The 22,613-nt window shown below is 36.8% G+C and overlaps 1 protein-coding gene across 1 annotated transcript in view; it reads right to left on the bottom strand.

Annotated features, from left to right (window-relative positions):
* The window catches only part of CDK17 (cyclin dependent kinase 17), a 97,441-nt gene extending 77,009 nt beyond the window's left edge, over positions 1-20,432 (bottom strand). Inside the window, exon 1 of the mRNA XM_079937175.1 lies at positions 20,303-20,432. The gene's annotated coding sequence lies outside the window, so the exon portion shown is untranslated. The remainder of the gene's footprint in view (positions 1-20,302) is intronic.
* Between the last annotated feature and the right edge of the window lie 2,181 nt (positions 20,433-22,613).

Below are 22,613 nucleotides of genomic sequence, written 5' to 3'. Positions count from 1 at the left end.
TAACAATACTACATTAAGACTTGTTCCTTTTACTGTTCTGAATCCACCTGTATAAAGTATAAAAAAAAGTCAAGAGATCACAATCTTTAGATGTGGCTATATGTTCCCAAGCTATTTTGTGGCTAGAAGTTAGGGAAGTGACTGGAATTGTTCCCTCTCTCAAAGGTAGGAAATGAGAGGTTATCCTGAGGTCAGGATCCTCTAATGTGGCTCTTGATTTAAATTGTGTTAACTTGCTCTGCTCCAGGATGAAAGCAATTATGACCAGATCAATGTGCTCTGCAGCTGGTTAGTCAGCTGCTCCAGAGTAGGCAGCCAGCAAAACAGCTTTGGGGCCCTCTCCGGGCACTGTGCCTCCTAAGATTCAAGTGCAGTCCGATGCTGTTGACATTAATTCTTAAAAGGTATTTTTAGCTCCCTGAGATAAGAAGTAAAATAAACATAAATAGGAAATATCCTCCTTTTAATTTTCCAAGTAACCTATAATTATTGAACTGTTCCACATTTTAATCTAACAGCCACCAGAAAATGAAATATTTTGACACCTCTGTATGAAACCATTATACTGGCTCAAGAGTCAGCCGTAGAAGCATCAGCTGATTCCTTGGAAGAGGAAATTCAAAAGGAAGCCATTCTGTGTTTTTTAAAAAGGGGCAACCAAGGCTAGAAAGGAGCATAAGAGGGTTTCCAAACCTAGGTAACTAATACAAAGTCTTGTTAAAGGACACAGCTTGAATACAAAATTTTATGACCACTGTTATAACCACAAGTGGTATTAACTATGGAATCACAGAATATTCCAATTTTACTACAAAATCCATGTTAAAGTTTGAAAATATGCTTCAATCCTACTACTAACTTTCAAGTCAGAGTTCAAGAAAAATGTCTGAGATAGAATGGTATAGTCACTAAACACAATTGGTGAACCACCTAAGGACCAGTCCACTAATCAAGTAATTCAATGAATCACAAAAAAAGAGAAAAAATTACCTTACGCATTTTAACTTAAAACATTCAAATGTGCTTACCAATCTTCTGCTGTAAAACAAAGGCCACGACAGAATTTCTTACATAAACCCATGTGCCAATAAAGACTCTACCATTTCTAGTCAATTGTTTTTAAATTGAAGGGAAAAGTTGAAAACACCTGCAAAGCCAAACTTCTAGATTTGTATCACCCTTCCAGGCTTTTAGTTGTCTTCCTTACATCTAGTTCCACAGATTTTTTTTTTTTTAGCAACCTGCCTTTATCAAGTCTTTCCAAAGTTTTCACAGAAATAACTCTCCTTATACACTGATATTTTATTGGTTCAGGTAATATTTGATTACATTATGTAATTACAAGTAAAGCTGGCATACAACTGGTAGGAAAAGAATGTACGGTCAAACTAAAGAAAAGCCTACTAGTCATCAGTTACTACTGAACATGCCATGACCATCAGTCAGTAGTCTTACACAGGGACTGAAGGCCACAAATCAGTCAGAGCTTCTACCACACCCTCACCTGCCTTTTTTTTTTTTTTTTAGGTATGCGGGCCTCTCACTGTTGTGGCCTCTCCCGTTGGCCACAAATCCATGTTCCCTGCATCGGCAGGCGGACTCTCAACCACTGCGCCACCAGGGAAGCCCCTCACCTGCCTTCTTAAACGCTGCACACAGATGTCTCTGCAAGCATGCAATCATCTCATCCAAAATACTTTAAATGGAGCAAATTAACTGCAGTATAGGTGGATGATCTGAACTTTCTATATGGAGTGCTGACACACTGTAATAAAATTTCTACACAGTTTTAAAAAACATTCTTAAACTGGAAAAGAATTTAACCAGAGAAAAGGAAAGAACCAAACTCAGTATTATAAACAAAAATGTTATTGCACAATCTTATCAGCCCATCTCTGTGAATGTGATTTCTTTTCTAAAAAATAAGGTTAAATTCCATTATGAGAAACTTTTTCTTATTTCATTCTTACAACAGATATTGTTTGAAATATGTGGATATCAGCTAAGATTTGATTATTTTATATAGAAATTAAAAATAAATATTTATTACAGAATTTGACCTGATGCTTGAAAAATCAATTCTTGTTTTTATCATGCTTTGAGCTCCTAGGCACTTGAGTACATGTTCATTTATATGATTGCTTCCATAACAGCAGGCTGAATATGTGATTAAAATCCAAGTCATCAGGTATGCAAACAATCAATAGGAAAGAAAACCTAACAGCACTCACCAAGGCTCTCCAGAACTCATGAGTAGTAAGAGACAGTAAAATGGGTATGAATTCATTATTACTGAACCCCAGAATGTATTTTACTCTAACTTTATTCAAACATGGGGGGGTTATCATTTAATTACAGTGAGTGAGCATGTTCAATTTAGTAGATTTTTTTTTAAGTGCCTGGAGTCCAAAATAGACTCCTTTGTGGTTCCAATTGCTTCCAAAAATATGGCTTCTTTCACCAAGGAGAAAATAAGACTTTATTTTTCTGACACTCAAACTTGATTTTTTATCTGGAAATTAAAAAGTGGCAGTATAGGTCTCTTGTTTTAAGCATGTAACACCAATTAAGCTTTTCCTGGAGCGCTGATGTGTATTTGCCTTCCATGTACACATTTCACTAGCATTACTATCTCTTTGACATCCTCAGAAACAGGAAAGGAGAAAGGTTTCTATTCTTTTTCTATTATTTCTGTAAGCAGAAGGGATTAAATTTAATAATGATTTTCACTGATTGCTCAAATGACTCTTACCTCTTAATAATCACTGTCCTAGAATGCAATAATTGTTATAGCTTACTGCTCAACCCGACACTGGTTTTGATCCAAAATTTAATTTACCACATCAAAAGATCTGTTCAAGTAAACCAGTCTCAACATTAGATTTATGAGCAATTCTGTTTGTAAAGTTAACCAGGTAACTCACAAGTTTATGTCCCTATACACTGGCAAATGATTAGAAATGTACAGAAAATGACTAGTACCCCGTGGTACTAATGAACAGTTTTTCTCTCAGCAAGTGAGATTTAAGTTTAAGTACTTCTTTACACATTAGTTTCTCTAGCAACATCATGTAAGAAGGCGTCTATAATAAATTCAATGGAAAAAAGTACCTAAGATTATTAATGTAAATTTAGGTAAAATATATTTTAACTGTTATGAGATCTGGCCTTTTATCAATTTTCTCCTCTTGTGCAAGTCTAAGTAATAAAATGTGCTTTAAATAACAATAACAAGAAAATGAAAAAAGACAAAATTAACCTTTCACATTATACAATTTTTCTTTTCAGCAATCCTTTTAAAATAAAAGATCTCTGTGAGACTACTAGAAGTTAATATTATCAAGGAAATGATGTCTTTTCCCAATTTTATGTAATAGGAAAAGTAGTTAATAATATGATGTGCCAATCTGTTCTAGTGCTTTATTTACATTAACTCCTTTTAACTACCACAGTAATCCTATAATATTAAGTTATCCCCATTTTACATATCTAAAGAAACTCAGTCACTGAAGAGTAAAACTCACTCAAGGTTACAGCTAGTAAAAGGAAGAGCCAGTTGGAATTCAAACAGTGTAAGACCCTACCTAGTCCATGCTCTTAACTAATATCACCCAGAATAGGGTTTAACACACTGCTTCACTCAATAAACATGAATTGGCTGGGTGCTTAACAGTTTTTATTTCTTCTAGGAGTTACAAAAACCAGTTTTTGAGAAATAAGGCGCGTACTAATCCTTTTTCCTTTCCTTATTCTACTTCTACCTAGACAGAACAGAGTATTCCCTACACTATGCTCTCATAATCATATATTGTACATCGTTTATATAGCATGTTCCTATTTGTTTCTAACTAGTTTAAGTACAAAATTAAGAAAACTTTCAGAGAAAGAAGGATGTTTCGCTGTTTGTGTTTTTAAATCCCGTTTCCTTGCGTAGGACCTAGCTCTAAGAAGGAAGGTCCAGATAAGTGCTGGACAGGACAGAAAGGAGAGCAGTTAAAAAAAAAAGTCACTCTCTAGAGTAACTTATAAAAAAAGAGAGGATCCAAAATTAGAGCATACCTCAGGTAGCGGTTTTTTTGCTAAGCTCTATAAGATTTTATTAGCAACTGTATATAACTTTAATCATCTATTATAATTTGATTTCCATGAAAGACTTATGAGTTGGTACGTATTGCTCTGCCCATTTCTGCAAATGAGAAAAACAGACTCAAAAATGTTAATGAATCTGCCCAAGACCATATAGCTAGTAAGCCTTGTCATTTCCAAAAGAGGTAAGGGAATATAAGAATCAAAACCTACAGCTCCAAGGCTATTCATAGAAGAAGACAGCCAGGAATAGATTTGAGAAATAGAATTCAGTGAGTTACTACAGCTTAATAGACATAGCCCCTAAGAATATCCAATTGAGAGAGAATGATCAAGGGCAGGATTAGGATCCAATTCCATTTTGCTCTAAAGCAGAGGTTCTCCAAGTAGAGTCTGTGGAATCTTTAAAGGTGGGGGTGGGGGGTTCCTCAGGTCAAAATTATTTTTATAATACTAAAAACTTAATTGCCTTTTTTACTTTTCTCTCACAAGTATAAAGTGGAGTTTTCCAGACTACATTTCACAGAATACTGCAACAGAGTGAAACACAAAAGTTGTGAGAAGCCAGCTGTCTTCTATTGAGACAGACATTAAAGAGATTTGCAAATATATAAAACAATGCTACCCTTCTCACCATATTTTTTTAATATTTTTCATTTTAAAATATTTATGTTAATTTTTAATGCTTGCTATTTTTAAGTAAGCAGATATTAAAATTAATGTAAAAATTAAAGCATTTTTTTGACTTGAGACCAAAAAGGTTGAAAAGCCACTGATCTAAAAAGCTATGCTCAACCAATCCTCAGATCTAAAATCTGGTCTTCTAAACTGATTTACTCACCAGGATAAGTGGGCTATGTAAATGGAAAGTTCCTGAGTTTCACCATATTACAAATTGCTTAACAACAGAAACATTTTTAAAAATCTTTGTGTTCCTCCTTACCCTCATCACAACACTCATATCAAAAAAAAAAAAAACTTGTTGTATCAATCCAGATTACTTCACTGTACATTTCTAAATTAACACTATATTTTATACCTAAATTACATAAAAGATTCTGTAATACCACATCACCTTAAAATAAACTGAAGGAATGTCAACCGGTAAAACTGAAAAGGTCAGACTTCACCACATGGTGACACATAATGACCTCACTAATGTAAAGACATCCTGTAAGGCTCAGCTAATCATTCACTCTTTCAACCACCTCCTAACTCCAACAGCAGGAAATTTTAAAAGCATTTTAGGAGAAGAATTATGTAAAATATATGTTTAGATATTTAAAAGGTCACATTCTTATGGCTACTGTAAGAATAAAACTTCAATTTCCTTCAAAAATAATAAATCACACAACATATTTTTCAATTACCAAATAAAAAATTATGTAGTCTTTACATGTTGTCAAAGTACAAATTTCACAAAATCTCCTACTTTCTAAATATCCGTGTAGGTTTCACTCAGAATGTTCTTAGCATACTTGGCATAAGATAAATATGAACTTGTTTCTGATGTTTAAAAAAACAAAGTGTGTAGGCAACTTTCTAGCCTTTCTCTCCAATAAACATCTGAACTACATAACCGAATGTGCTATTCTGTCATTCTGTAACTTGTGACACAATAATATTTCACATTTTAAAAAAACTAACACTTTATTAAAGCTTTCATAAGACAGATTCTACTGGATAATGGCCAACTTTCCTCAGCAACAGTGGCATTAAAAATGCCAGCATTCTTTGACCTTCTGGTAAAGTTTTTCTTTGGGGAAGGAAGGGCTGTTTAAGGGGGGAAAAAAACTCTTAAAAGTGGTTAGTTTTGATGATATAGTAAATACCCTCAAAAGAGATCTTCCTAAAGGCTGAATCATGTATCAGTTGATCTCAAATTTTTAAAACTATCATCACCTTCAGAAAAGCCTTCTTGCGATTCTGGAGAAAAACAAAACCAACAAAAAACCAAAAACTTAACCCTCTACACCACATTACTTGCTAAATGGAAAATTAGAAACTGCTCACATACCAATCCTAAGAGGGAGGGAGCATAACAAGCCAATTCACAAGTACACTTAATTGACTTTATAAGATCTATAGTAGAGGCCAGGTTGTAAGATTTCAATCAAAAGATTAAGAAGACAATTTGTACCTGACTAAACTCCACAGCTACAACTTTGGTATTTTCCAAAAGTTTTCGTATTTATCTCTAGCATTTTTTATTCTACTAATTCTACTTATTTAGGAAATCTTTGCATACTAGAAACAAGAAAAGCAAAGAACTAAATTAGATTAACACAACGGAAGAAAGAAGAGAGTAAAATGTACCTTTTAAGAAAAATGAAAAAAAAAAAGGTTCAAAGAAAGGTTACCTATGAGGATACAGAAAAATATTTTTAAACAGTAATACCTGAAATTAACTGGAATTCTGACAATACCTGAGTATCTCCCTTAAGTGGAATTAAATGGATTCTAGTTAATCAAAGCTTGAGTATAATAAGGGCCTCGATCCTCTCTGCTTTGTTATTGCTTACTACCTATTCATTCAGTCTTGATCTCAAAAGCTGAGCGGTAAAATGTTCCTACATTTAATTCATACCTGTGGTAAAATGTTAATTACATACATGTTTGGCACTGGTTGATGAAGGGTGTATAGTATACAGGAAGTCCACTTGGTGTAGTAGAAAGTGAGAGTACGTCTAACACAGGTTCAAATCCTTTTTCCTTCATACGGACACTGGGGAGAGTGAGAAGAACACTGAGAAAGCCAACCTTAGTTTCCTCTTTGAAGAAGGGAATTAACAACTACCTCAAAAGAATGTGAGATATAGATTAGATTGTATATATATTGTGTCTAGCACATAGTAGGCATTCAACAAACGTAACTTCCTCCCAAATTATGAACAGCAAATATACGTACTGTATACAAAATTGCAGGCTACACACCAATGACCTCCCTTCCTCAATCACAGTCAAAATGAGAGATCAAGTAACTTCTATGGGGTCATGTGGGAGCAAGACGGTAAAATTACTTCTAAGAAAATATTCTTAATTTCAAATACCTACCCTGCAAACAGAATTGCCCACTAGGCAATTCTTACGTGAAGAATATCATGACAGAACAAATAGTTCTGTGAACAGTCTATATTTCGTACATTCACAGAACTGTTGAGTGAAAATTCATCACTGGGGCCAATAGATCTTCCTCCATTTAGGCACAAAAAGCTTTTGTGTACTGACCCCCCAACTTTACAGCCACACCTCCAGAGATCACAAAACAATATCCTGGGTTTTTTTCTACCTCTCTGGCCACTCCTCTGTAGGAGGAATGTATTCCCTCCCTCCCTCCTCCTCCTCTCCACTCCTCTCCCTCTCCCTCTCCCTCTCCCTCCCTCTCTCTCTCTCTCTCTCTCTCTCTCACACACACACACACACACACACACACACACACTATAGCCATTAAGCACTATTAAGGCCCAAGTAGATTTCTTCTTACTATGCTTCCTCCCAAGGCAAAGTCACCTAGGCACACAAGTTCAATCTAAAGAGTAACTCCCAAATTTCCAGTCTGATACTTTACTCTTTTTTCTGAGCTGCAGAAACATATATCCAACTACCTACTAGGCTTCATTCCTCAGGCGAAAAAATTTCAATGTCAAACCCCTCACCAACAGAATGTATTGTCTTTGTAGACGGGCCTGAGAATTAGACTTTTTATAAATACATTTTCAAACTTATTGTGGTTCTGAATGGGCACTGAGAACTAAAACCATCTGCACCCAGAGTTTACAGTCTACATTAGCATCACTATTCAGCTGTCTTCAACAACAAGACTTCACTATTCCAGGAAACTCTTGCCCAGGCAGATAAGAATTGCAAATAACTTCATTGTTCATTCCAGGAACTTCCCCAAAACCCCATATAAACCAACATCAGACTATTCAACTTTTCAATAAATAGCAGCAAATGATTGTTCACTTTCCAAAACTCTGAAAAAATCTCACCTTAAAACCCTTGTTTTGCTACGTCTATCAATCCTAAACTATTACATGATCCCTACTAATTCTAATCAAGCTCCTGCACTGAAATACCTGCATTAAAGATTCCAAATCCTCAGTAAATATCCCAACTTCACTCTCCCTCCTAACTTTGCTCTTCTTTTCACCCATACACGTACCCCTCCTCTTCCCCCAGCAGATCCTACCAACTCAGGAAAGGTGGTGTTCTCCTTTACTACAATAAGCAATAAACTCACCATGTTATTTTGGGTAGTATTTTCTAGGAGCCAACATTCCACAGCACTATCAGATAGTTTCTCAAATGTCTTAAGATTCAGTTCAGCAATAATAGTTCATCACAAGTAGTGCGAGGAAACTATGAAACCTTTATAAAATGTTATAAGAAATCAGCACCCTACGTTAGGCAACATCTGCTGACACTATTGCTTCCAGCTTCTTAATGAGTTAAAACAGCTAACTGGCCTGCTAATTAAATTTCTAAATAATACCAAATAAAGAGATTACTAATATCAAAGGGGCCATAAAACCAGTGAGGAGTTCTAAGGAAGATGGAAGATAAATCACAGAGGGGTTTAATAATCTAAACCGTAATCTTAGGAGAAACAGGATGGGGAAAAAACTAAATTAATATATGAATAATCCACAATGCTAATAATCTAGAAGAAAAAATACTGCTAAATATACTACAGTATAACAGTGAAAACAAACTTTAAAGGAGTCTTCATTACTTTAAAATTATTTTTAAACTATGATTTGGAATTAAGATACAATGAAATGCTTAATACATTTTCTAGAAAGTTAAAGCTTCATATCCACCAAAAGTAAATGTATAAACATTTCTTCTACTATAAATCATTTAAGGTACGTGTAAGACCACAGGCATGCTTACACAGGAGTAATTTGAAAGAAAAGGTTAAGCATTTAAAATGCCTCAATGATTGGGAGGAACTGAAGAATTCAAATTTTAAGATCTAAGTGTAAAAAAGGAAACCACAAGTACTGGAAGAAAATTTGGATGAATTCCTTTATAATCTTGGAGTGGGGAAGACTTTTCCAACTATATTTCAAAATCCAGAAACATTAAAAAATTACCATATAAAAAAGGAAAAAACTTGTGTGAAAAAATATCAAAGAATCTAAACATATATTTGCAACCCATATCACAAATAAAGGGCTCATCTCCCTATAGAGAAATCCTGAAATCAAGAAAAAAAAGGCCAGCAACCAAATAGAAAAATAAAGAACATGAGAGTTCACAGAAAGGGAAAATAAGTAAAATGCCCATTAAACATATAAAAAAAAATACTCAATGTCATTCATAATGAGAGAAACACAATAGTCTGAGTTACACCAGTTCTCATCTATGAAACCGACAAAATTCCAGAAGTTTGACAACACATTCAGCTGGTGAGGCTGTAAGAAAACAAGCCTCTCATACATTCAGGTAGTAGTAAAAAAAGGTAATTTGGCTATAACAGAATTACAGAAGCCCCTATCTTTTTTTTTAAATAAATGTTTTATTTTATAATAGTTTTAGATTTACAGAAAAATTTCAAAGACAGTACAGTTTCCCTACACCACACACCTAGTTTCTGCTATTAAGATCTTTTATTAGTATGGTACATTTGTCACAATTATTGACCGAAAACTGATATATTTAACTAAAGTCATTCCTTTAGATTTCATTAGTTTTTATCTAATGTCCTTTTTCTGTTCCAGGATCCCATGGAGTATACCACATTACAGTATAATCATCTTCTTAGGCTCCTTTTGGCTGTGAGTTTCTCAGACTTTCCCTGTTTTAGATGACCTTGACAGTTTTGAAGAGTACTGTTCAGCTGTTTTGTAGAATATCCCTCAACTGAGATTTGTCTGATGTTTTTTTCATGATTAGACTGGGGTTATAATTTTGGGGGAGGAAGACCATAGAGGTGAAGTGCTATTCTCATCACATCATACTATTGACATAATTTATGATTGCTGAAGTTAACTTTCTCAGTCTGTTGGGCCTGCTATAACAAAATACCTTAGACTAGGTGGCTTATAAACAACAGAAATTTATTTCTCACAGTTCTATAGGCTGGGAAGTCCAAGATTAAGGCCACTGCAGATTCAGTACTTGGTGAGAGCCCACTTTCTAGTTCACAGACTGCCTTCTCACTGTGTCCTCACACAGCAGAAGGGGAAAGGGATCTCTCTTAGGTCTATTCATGAGGGCTCCACCTTCATGGCATAAGCATCTCCCAAAGGTCCCACCTCCAAATACCACTACACTGGGGATTAGGTTTCAACATATGAATTTTAGGGAAATCCTTGTTCTTGGAATCTAAATCACGCATTTGCTTATGCAAATGTTGTATGTATATGTTGTTCATTTGGCAAAGTAATAGCAAAAGAATAGGTAACAACCCAAAGATCCACACAGGACTGAGTGATCATATATCCAACAAAAGTACTACAACTATTAAAAATAAAGGAAGATCTTTAGATATGGAAAAACCTCCAAAATAAAATACATTTACGTACATTTGCAAAAAGACACACTGGAAATTTAGATTATAGTCTATTTTCTACATTATTTTATGTTCTTATATTTGAAAGGTAATTTTTAAAACATAATAATTGAGATCATAAAGACAGAAAACAGTAAGACACTGATAAGAAACTAAAGTAATTAAACAAGAAGGGCATTAGACTGAGGTGGCAGTAAACAAACCAAAACCTAAGCTACACTCAATACACTTGAATCTGAAGAAATGATACTTAAGAACCAGCAATCACAACCAACCAACTAGGCTTTCCTAAATAAGGTAACCACTTAAGCTATAGCCAATCAAATAACTTCCTTGCTTCGCTTCCACGCCTTCTCTATGAAAACCTCCACCCTAGCTCCTGTTGGAGCACTCCTAACCACCTTTGGCTTGGCTCTGCCTGATTCAAATCAATGTACGCTCAAATAAAGTTGAAAATTTTAATGTGCCTCAGTTTACCTTTTAACAAAACAAACTAAAAAAGCAAGACAAAAACATTCATTAAAGGGAAAAGTAAATAAGTGGAACAGAAGACTTTTATACATCAACTTAAGAAAACTTCCCCCCAAACATGATTAAACTAGCAAATCCAAAATAGAATAGAAAGGGAGAAAAATTAGGATGGAATGATGAAAGTTTTAATCATTTTGCCTTTACTTTAAATTTAAATCCTAGAACAATGACTCTAAAACTCAAGAGTTACTTGGAATGTTTTAAAAAAAACCCAAACCCAGAGTATCCAATTCAGTTGCTCTGGGACAGAGCTTGAGATTTTACACACACACAAACACACACACACACACACACACACACACACACACTCACACTCACACACTCACACAGGCTTCTAGCTTTTCTTTTTTCTTTTTTTTTTTTTTTTAAATCAACAAGAGTGCTTCTGAAGCTCAGGTTAAGGCCACTGACCTATAAGAACATAAGATAATAAACAAAAACAATAATAAACAGTAAACATCTAAGCAGATTTTATGACAAAGGGAAAAACCAAACCAGTTTCTTCTCTTGATGGATAAGTTGTATTACCTGTTATTCTATTTTGACTTCAGAAAAGCTGAGTCACATACAAAAGTCATTAAGAAGGAAAGCAAATATTGCCTAAACTGTTAAGATGTCAAAGAAATGGTATAGCACAAGCCTGAAGAAGGGAAACAGAGCAAATGGTTACACGAAAAATTTGGCCCTAAGGAAAAGCTTATCAATGTGTTCATCAGGAAGATTACAACAGTTTTATCCCTAATGATCATTAGATAAGAAACAACAATGAATATCCTAAATTATTTAGTCCACTAGTCTATACTATTCCCTTCCTGCCAATATACCTACAGGGTACAACATACACCCATTAGTAACACTAACTCACTAACACACTGATTCTCAAATTTGGTGGGACAGGCATATTAGAAAATCCAGGAGGTATGTACGGTTTAAAAAGCCAGAGATTATTTTGATTCAATTGCCCTTGTGAACCACTTATTTAGACATTCATCAACCTGAAGGAATGGATCTGCAAAACAATTCTAGTACCATAACCAAGTTTTCCCCGCTATAATACAGAGTGATAAAAATAATTGCTAACTGTGAGTGCTCACTAGGTGCAAGGTACTTTGCAAAGTGCTTTATACATATCATTTAATTTCTACAGCCCTATGAAGTAGGTTCTGTCATTCCCAATTTTATAGAAGAAACTGACCCTTAAGAGTTTAAGTAACTAGCTCAAGATCACATAGTTATCAGTTATTACTTGGGGAAGCATTATTATCTGATTTCTCAAATAAATCTGATTTCTCCAATGAATCTAGTTTTTAATCACACACTTACTATATCAGAGATATAATTTAAAACTCAATTTTACTGATAAAAACCTAAATAAAATGTCTTTAATTTTAAAAGTAGACCATAAAGCAGTTTTTATTTAATTACAGTAATTCCAGTGAAAACATATCTCCTGGTCAACTGTATACATAACTATCAGGGTAACAGGAATGACATTAAATGCAGTTCTGGAATGCAATTCTGTATTTTATTTTAATGAATTTAAGTCTAGTACTATACAGTTAAACAGCTGGATTTCATTAAGGATGAAATTTTATCCAAATCTTACTCTTGATATTGACCAATGTTTTTAGACCTTTAGAAATAGATATTTTATTTACATATATTGTAATTTTAGATTCTAATTTGTCTAAAAGATAACAATCTTTGAAGATTACAGCCCTTTTCTCTCCATTTTCACTAACAAGTTAGTACAGCTCACGAGTAGTTAAAAAGGCCCAGTGATACCAAATTACTGCCCCTCCAAATTGGCCTACCAACTGCATCCAAATTACTCTCATACAAACACAGCCTACATGGCCTACATGTAGCACCAACACTCAAAACTTTTAATGGCTTTTTATTTTCTACTGTATCAAAATTAATTCTTGACCCTTTCTAGGTCATAACTAATCTGACCCTAACTTACTAATTCAGTGTTGTTTCTCCTAACTCCATCACTTCACTCACTCAATTAAACAATACATAATATGGGGGAAATACCAAAATTTAAAAAGCATGGCCCCTCTGTAGCACAAAGCCAGACAAAAGGGTAGATGATTTGTAAATAATTAATTACAATACAATATTAAGTACTATAGTAGACATAAATGCTATAGCAGAATCACCATAACTCTGCCAGAATGGATCAAAGAAGACTTCAGAGGAAGTGACATTTGTCCTCAAAAATGAGAATTTCTCTCCAACTGTCACAGCACTGTAATATCAACACACCAGTTTCCTCATCTTTGATTCTAGCACTGACCACAGTGATGGTATAGAGGAGGCATGCACTTCAGACATGGATGCACAGATGGATGGACGGATGGATGGAAGGAAAAAAGAACAGAGGGATAAAAAGACAGACACAAACCATCAACAGATGAATGAATAAAGAAGATGTGGTATATATGTACAATGGAATATTAATCAACCATAAAGAAAGAATGAAATATTGCCATTTGCAGCAACATGGATGGACCTAGAGATTACCACACTGAGTGAAGTCAGTCAGAGAAAAGACCAATATTCTTTTGTAGCACTTACGTGTGGAATCTAAAAAATAATACAAATCAATTTATTTATAAAACAGAAGCAGATTCAGACATAAAAAACAAACTTACGGTTACCAAAGAGGAAAGGGGGGGTAGATAAATTAGGAGTATGGGATTAACAGATACACACTACTATATATAAAAGAGATAAACAACAAGGATTTACTGTATAGCACAGGGAACTACATTCAATATCTTGTAATAACCTATAATGGAAAAGAATCTTAAAAAGTATATATATAATTGAATCACTTCACTGTACACCTGAAACTAACACAATATTGTAAATCAGCTATACTTTTTAAAAAAAGACATATATAAAGTAAGAATGAATAACTGTTAGATTAAAATAGGGTAAAACTGGAAGTAGTAATTCAGATGAGGCATTCCAAAATCCTGACATGTGAAAGTGGCAACAGAAAAAGATAAATCTAAAAGATGTTTAGGAAATAAAATTAACAAGATTGGGTGTGACTGACTGGACTAGAGGGAGAAGAGCATGACAGAAAAACATAAGAAGCTGCCAAAGGTTTTGGCTTAAGTGACTAGGCTGATGGTGGCGCATTCACTGTGGCTGGGAATAGAGGTAGGGGGGTAATAAAAGAGTTCAGCTCTGGTAAGGGAGTGCCAAGAGGCAATAATATCTGGGAGACAGCTAGAAAAGAACTAAGAAAAAGAGGTCTGGATTAGAAATAAAGATATGAAGATCATCAGCATATAGGTGATAAGAACAAAGCACTAAATACAGATGAGAATGCCCAGGGATCATGTAAAACATGAGAAGAGGGGCCAAGGACAGAACATTCCAGACAACCAATGTTGCCATTATTTCTACCCATTAAAGTATATTTTTATAACGTACAATGACTAACACAATGCTGAGGACATGACAAATGCTTTAAAGGTACTTACTGATTACATCTCTGAATTAACTGAAAAATGCATATTTATTAAGTATAATAAAGCCATAGATAAAAAATCATTTCTTAAAAATAATTCAGTAAGATGGGCTCAAGGGACTAACGTCTGCTTAAGGAATCCAAAACTTACTTCAAAAATCAACAAAAAGAAAAAAAAAATCAACAAAAAGCTTCCTTCTCACCAGAAACAGCAATACAAATCAGTAATTAAAATATTAAAACCTGGAAGTATATTATACTTCAAAAGTTTATTTTATAAAATACTTTAAAATATGTATTAATTAATTTAAAGGATAATGCCTCTAAATTTGGAGTAAGAGCTTCAGTGTTGTTACCTGATAATTTTTCACAAGTATTAATACCAATTTTAACCAACTTTTGTTTATATCATTTAACATTAACACACACTAGTAACAAATATTAACCATCAACTGTGAAAATAGCAGGATTAAATATATGATAAGACCAAAGTGAGTTAGTAATGAATATAGTGAAAGAAAAATTATTCTTGGGTCCTTTTCCCATTGTTTACAAATATGCATACAAAATTTAGAGTATTCTTGAAAGTATTTACACTAACAAGAATGTGCTATTAGGGCTTCCCTGGTGGCACAGTAGTTGGGAATCCGCCTGCCAATGCAAGGGACACGAGTTCCAGCCCAGGTCCGGGAGGATCCCACATGCCGCGGAGCGATTAGGCCCGTGCGCCACAAATGCTGGGCCTGTGCTCTAGAGCCAGTGAGCCACAACTACTGAGCCCGTGCTCCACAAGAGAGGCCACCGCAATGAGAGGCCAGTGCACTGTGGCGAGGGGTGGCCCCCGCTCGCTGAAACTAGAGAAAGCCCGTGCTCAGCGAGGACCCAACGCAGGACCCAACGCAGGACCCAACGCAGTCAAAAATAAAATAAAATAAATTTATTTTTTTAAATGTGCTATTAAAAAGAGATTTTGTTAACCTTTTAAACTCTTACCACAAACGAAAGAAAGCAAACCTTCTTTCATTGTTTTTCACTTTAATGGACTACTCTTAGGTCAAGTCAATAACATGTTCTGTTTTTTAAATCTGAATAAGAGATAATAACAATACTAATATGCAATTTATATAAGAATCAGTTTTTAATATAAAAAATGACAAAAATGTACAATTTGGTCTGGTATTTCCATTTTTCAGTGATACATAGCCACATATGAAGTGTACAACTTCAAAGATCAAAATTACACTTTAGTTAATTAAAATATGCAATACCAAACCAAAAACCAGTAAGTACTTATACCTGTATAAATATAGACATAGCTTTTATCTACCTTAAGGCAAATTTTTCCCCAACACTGAAGCAATCTACACAGTATGTATCTGGCGCTATCTTCCCTTTTATGACACATGCTCAAATAATGTGAACTAATTTTAACACATTAAAAAAATCAAAATAAAGGCAATTTTCGCTTACCCCGATATGTCATGGATTTATAAATCTACCTCCTTAAATACAGTATTCAATATCATATGTTACTGCAGAATGTCATGGATTTATAAATCTACTCCTTAAATACCATATTCAATATTATATGTTACTGCAGAACATAACGTTATTTATAGTAGGCACCCCACCTGTTAGATTTACGCATAGACGTCTACTGATTTTCCAAGCTGGCCAAAAGAGAGAGGAAAACAGGCTAGGAAAGGTAACCGACACTCAAATACATTCAATACATTTTTCTGGTCCTTGGCAATTCCTCTTTTCAGGTCAAATATTTTGCAGATATCAAAGTAGCTGACAACGGGAAGGGACAGTTAGGGAGTCTAGGATTGACATGTACACACTGCTATATTTAAAAAGGATAACCAAGAAGGACCTACTGTATAGCACAGGGAACTCTGCTCAATGTTATGTGGCAGCCAGGATGGGAGCGGAGTCTGGGGGAGAATGGATACATGTATATATATGGCTGAGTCCCTTTGCTGTGCACCTGAAACTATCACAACATTGTTAATTGGCTATACTCCAATACAAAATAAAAAGTTGAAAAAAAAAAAAAAAAAGCCTGGGAGCAAAATAATGACAAAGAATTCACTGGTGACAGTAAGACTTTTTGGCTCATAGACATTTTTTTAAAAAGTCAGTCTAATAGGTCCTCTCATCACCAGTCAAAGAAATTGCCAACACTGTAGGCTGAACACAAGTTATACCAGGTTTTCTATTGTAGGCAGTTTTTTACCTGACAAATACTATATGAAGTACATATAAAAATGCCATAAACCTACTGTTTATCTTCATCATTTCAAATGCAAAATGCCACAATCAGTTTACAAAATGCATTTAAAATAATTTTTCTATTTAAAAGTTTAAGCAAAAATTACACATTCAAAATTCAAAGAACTCAAAACTATTTTTCCTTCACATGTATGAAAGGGGGCAACTTTTGAAATAGATAAAATACTCTATTTAACATATAATGTCTCTTTTCTACAATACAGCAATACATTCATTGTAATTACACATCATGGAAGTATAAAAGCTATATAAATGAATGCCATGACATGATGCTATTATTTTTATTAAGACTAGAGAACAGTAATAAAGATTCAAAATGTAATGCCCTATAAATATTCAGTATTATTAGACAATAACAAAGAAAATACCACCGCAAAAATTTTGTGTTCATAGAAAATTTTTTTATATTAAGGATCATCATTTTCACTTTTGAATATCCATCTCAGAAGCCACTATAGTTCCATTGTTCACAATAAAATATTTGCAGTTTTTTAGTTAGTACTATTTCACCAATAAAGGAAAAGGAGAAAAACATTACTGAAAATAAGGGGAAAAATAAAAGCCTTGATAGAGTAAATTATTTTATATGCCATCTCTTTCCACCATAATCGTAGGACTAAACAAGTAACTGAAAACTAAATATATCAACATTTATATACTTTAAAATCTTATTCAACACAGCTATTTTGTACTACAGAAAAGATAAAATTTAATTTTTCTATTTCAGTAAAACCAATGACTTATTAGAACAAGATTGCTGGTGTACAAAGCTACCACACTGGATCGCTACCATACACTGAATTAATTAATTAATTAGAATTAATTATTCTAATTTCATCTTTCCTTACTATCTATCTCTTTTTTCCTTCAGGTAACCAGAGTACATTTCACAAGCTGCACTATTTCAAATACCTCACACTAAAAGTGACTTTAATGGGCCTGAATCCGAGGATGAGAATAAATTACACATTTTATAAAAGCTTCTTTAAGTAACAGGCAAATTAGGATATTAACAAGACTTTAATTCTTTTTTTCTTTTAAACAAGACTTTAATTCTTCACACACTCTTTTTACTGATTGTAAAAGTAATGTGAAAATTTGAAAAATAAAGAAATGTATTTTTATTCATCCATAAGTCTCACCACCCAGAAATCTTTGTTAACTTTTTGGTAGATTTCCTTCTAGTGAGAATAAAACTTCAGGTATCTAATTAGACACTAATTAATATGTAGTGGAAAAAAAATCAGCGTATCCTCAATATGACCTTTCGATAAATAAATAAAACATCGATTATTTATGGTATGACCTGTTAATTTCACAAAGAATTGAGGGAGTCCCTCAATTCAGAGACTGGTCCCTAAACTGAAATCCCGTTCACGATTTTTATAGTGTCAACATTTTAATGGCAATAAGCAGCAAGACATGACTGTTCTTACAATGACATCAACAGTAATGTCCCAAACATCAAACAGGCTTTACTTTTCTTTCCATTCATATTCCAATGTTATTTTCGCTGTTAAAAAAATCAATAATAAATTATATTTGCACAGTAATTTTAAAACAGCTTAAATTCAATGACTAAGTTATTTTCTTTGAAGCCCAGCACTCAAACTTTTAGTGCTCCTGACCTATGAGATAACTTACCAAAAAGGTTATCACTTTTAATTCCAACAATCTCGCTCATAAAAAAAAAAAAGAATATTCCTTAAATATAGCCACATTTTTTTCTTTTGTTCCAACCCGTTGTTTATGGAAGTATGCAGGTGCTAGGATTACAAAGACTGAAATGACTTCATCAACAAAGCAACATCTCAACATTAAATAAACCAACTACTTAATCTCATAAAAGAACTGAACAAAATCAATAATATTAATGCTAGCAAATTTTTTTCTTAAAATGTGGCTGAACCTTATTTCTACCTTCAAGGAAGGCTTTCCTTTACTCAAGGCATCAAAGATCTTAAATCCCATTCATTTTCTTCTGTCCAATAGCCAAAAAAATAAGTCTACAATACAGTAACTCAGATTTGTTACTCTATACGCAAGCGCCTTTTAAAAGAAATCCTTCAACAAAGCCTCGAGAAAGAATCAGCAAAGTTGGAGGAAAGAATTGTCTAAGTCAAGCATTTCCTGATAAGTGACAGAAGGTCTAGCGGCTGCCAGGGATACACTTTGCTGACCCTAGGAATAGTCAAAACTCAAAACAAAATTTGCCACTTTTTTATCTAAAAAGTTAATTTGGTTAATAAGAGCTGATAATCCATGACCAACGACGTGTCTCTGGTGGACACATTAATATAAAGAAGGAGCGCCAGGGATTTCAGCTAAGTGCTTTTGCCATTTTTGCAGAAGAAAAGCTAATTGTTAATGGCCATGTGACATTATAAGATCCCAGAAAGGAAAGGGTGGGAGGAAGAGAGAGGAGTTCAAGGCAGTTCAGGGTCAGAACAAGCTCAGACATCCTGTCATTAGCAAACGTTCCCCAAGCTGAAGGCAAAATACTGCTTACCCAAAAAGGAGCGGTGAGAGGTACGGGGAGAACGAGGGGAAAACCACAGGAGAGTCAGTGTGGCAGGGAGGGGGTGATGGGAGGGAGCGAATCTGGAGCTATCCAGCTGAATTGCGGAGCAAAACCATCGGGCACGAAAACGCTGAGAAAAGCCACTGTGACGGAGACGACAATACTTGGCAGCCCCCCCCCCCCGCCCCATGTGCCCCTCCCCATCGGTTCTTTGGGTTTCCCACATTCCCTCCACCTCTGCTCTGACCCACACTCAGGGGTGTGACTCGCCAGCGGGAGGCTGCCCTGATCTTTGTCTCGGCCGGCTCCTCACGCGAGGGCCCCTCCTCCTCCCGCTCCCCACCCACGCACACCCCCGGCGTCTCCAAGGAGCTGGAAACGCGGTGGCCACCGCCGCTTCCTCTCCCACCTCTCGCGGACCTGCGCCCCTTCCTTCCCCTCGGAGTTGCGCAGCCCGCCCTCGCAGCTCCACCCCCGCCGAGGGGACCTTTGTGTCTCGGGGGACTTTCTGCCTCCTCCCCTCCTCGGCCTCGCGGGGAGACCGGCCTCCCCCGGAGACCAAAGCGGCAGCAAGCGCGGAGGCGGCGGCGGCTGGAGGCGCCTCTCGCGAAGGAGCCCAAGCGTCAGACACTCACACCCCACCCCACGCCCGGAAATGCCCGGGCGACCGGGGTCCGAAGTGGACCCGAGGGGCGACAAACACAAGCGAGCCCCTGCGCCGCGCCGTCCTCCTCAACCTCCCGGCCGGGCCTGAGCCGCCCGCCCCGGCCCCCAGTCCCAAGCACCCTCCGGCCGCTCTCAGCCCAGGGTCGGCGGGGCAGCAGGGAAAGCCCCGAGCGGCCGCCAGCCGCCAACTCACCAGCAAGTGCGGGGACCGCGTCCCGAGAGTTGGCGAGGCGAGGCGCACAAGGAAAGCGGCTCCTCCGACGCCCGCGGCGACCGGATGCAGGTCCGGGTCCCAGCGACTGGCAGACCCGAGGCGCCTCCGAGGCGCAGGCCTCCGCCGCCGCAGCAGCCTTCCAGCTCACGCCGAGGGTCCGAGCCTCCGGGAAGGGCCGCCGGTCCCTCACGCGTTGTCAAGCCCCCCGGACAACATGGCTCCCGGGCTGCCGAGCCGCGCAGGCGGCCCACTAATCCCCTTGGAGGAGCCGCAGCGGGAGTGAGGCGCCGACGCCCGGTTGCGGCGGCCCGGCCGGACACGGGCTCCTTCTTCTCTGGGGCCGGGCCGTGCGAAGCTGAGGAGACGCTCGCTGCGTATGCGTCGCTTTTTCACTCGGCGGCTGCGGACTGACGCCTCCGCCTGTTCCCCCGGGGAGAGCGAGCGAGAGAGAAAAAACACTTTTATTGAAATGATCCAACCAGCGGCGGCGGAGAAAGGCGACCGGCCGCGGCAGCTTCCCCCACCCCCTCTTGAGCAGCTCGCCGCAGGCAGCGCGACCCCTGCCGGCGGCGGCGACGGGGGCGGGGAAGGGGCGGGGCCTAGAGGGCGGGGCGGGGTATCCCCGGGAAACCCCCACCCCGAGATGTAGGGCCTTAGTCTCCCGTGCCCGGCTTCTGGAGTGGCTGGAGGGCGGTGGGAGAGGTGAAGAGACCCCCGCAAGGGTGAGAAGGTTAGGCAGTGCCTGTCTACGGCGACTGGGGAAGAAATTATCTGAATAGTTCAGCCCCATCATCTTCCACCCCCCGACAAAACAAAAACTGTTGCTTAAATTATCCAAGTAATTATGTAATTTAGATACCATTGCCGCAGCTCTCTACTGGTTCTCTAGAAAGTTGATGTCAAAGGGCCCACACCTGAGCTTGATTGCTGCAAGTTTTCTCCTTTATTGTGGGTGGCTGGGTGGGTACCAGGGCAGTATTCACTCACACAGGCAGCATTTATTCATTTAAACTACAAACTTCTTTATATTATGTTCTTGACAATATACTAAGTCCTCAGAGGACGGAGAGTCTCCCTGGGATGAAAAATACTCCATAAGCAATTGTAATAAAAATCTGAGCTTTATGTGAAGGGAAATAGAAGGTGCTATGAGATCAGAAAGGAACTTCTGTTGCAGAGTTGGTTAGGTTTTGTTTTCTTGGAGGAGGGGGGCCGCCCGAGAGGTTGGCCCAGTTTCTGTCAATGTTTTTACTTTCTTCTATCCCAGAGGCTAAAGGCTAGTTCAGGAATGAACAGTGGAGTGAAAGTGAAGACAAACTGAAGTAATACTGACCCACTTTTTTCCACTAAAAAGGATAAAAGCATAAAGTAAACACAAACATAAACCCCTAGAGGGAGATAATGCGAGGACCAAAAAAAAAGAGAATGGAGACTGGATGAAGACAACCTAAACAAGAAAAAAAAAAAAAATTAAAACCACGTAAAAGGCCTGGTGAAGTGAGATATGCATATTTTTCCATTGTAATACCTGGAAATAGACAATAAATTTTTTATGTAATTTCAAATCACATTATGTCCTAAGGACTTCTGACAATTATCTTCTTGGATTCCTGGGTGAATCCTTTCCTCCTATAAATAATACCTGATGACTTCTCTTATTTTCTTGCACAAAATTGAATGTATCTACTGTAATATTCAACAATCATACAATCAATCAGACTTCTCCCATACCTCTAAAATTACCAGAATCCGTAAGTTAGGAATATTTATGCTCTACACATATTTAACACTTGCTTATCATACAAGAACACAAATATATAACAAGCTCTCCTTTAAAATAAAAAACAAAAAAACACTGTAATTGATGCTTTTTAGATTTCTCCAATTCAAAGCACTTTGTAATATGGCAAGAAGTAGCATCATTCAGAGATCTTTTAAAGTTGGAAAGACAGAAAAGTGGATATTTTTATAAGAGCTACTTATATGCCAAGTATTTTTCACATACTTGTCTTATTTTAAAAGATAATTGTATGTCTTTTTTTGGACCCTTAGTAAATGTTAAAAATCATAATACAAGTGAGTTTACAAAATAGCATCCTGAGTTTCACATTAATAATTCCCCCTTCTATCATTATATTGGAAATACTCCATGGGAAATCAAAAGATTGTTCTAATTGCCTCATCTAAAGCTGCTAAAGAGGACCTTTTCCTCTTCCTACATCTTTTATTACAATAATAAAGACTTCATAATTAGAACTTAGATGATGATTGTATCGATCTATTTATTCTT

Source organism: Stenella coeruleoalba (assembly GCF_951394435.1).
Source record: "Stenella coeruleoalba genome assembly, chromosome: 11".
NCBI classification, from domain to species: domain Eukaryota; kingdom Metazoa; phylum Chordata; class Mammalia; order Artiodactyla; family Delphinidae; genus Stenella; species Stenella coeruleoalba.
This window is presented reverse-complemented; position numbering and strand designations above follow the sequence as displayed.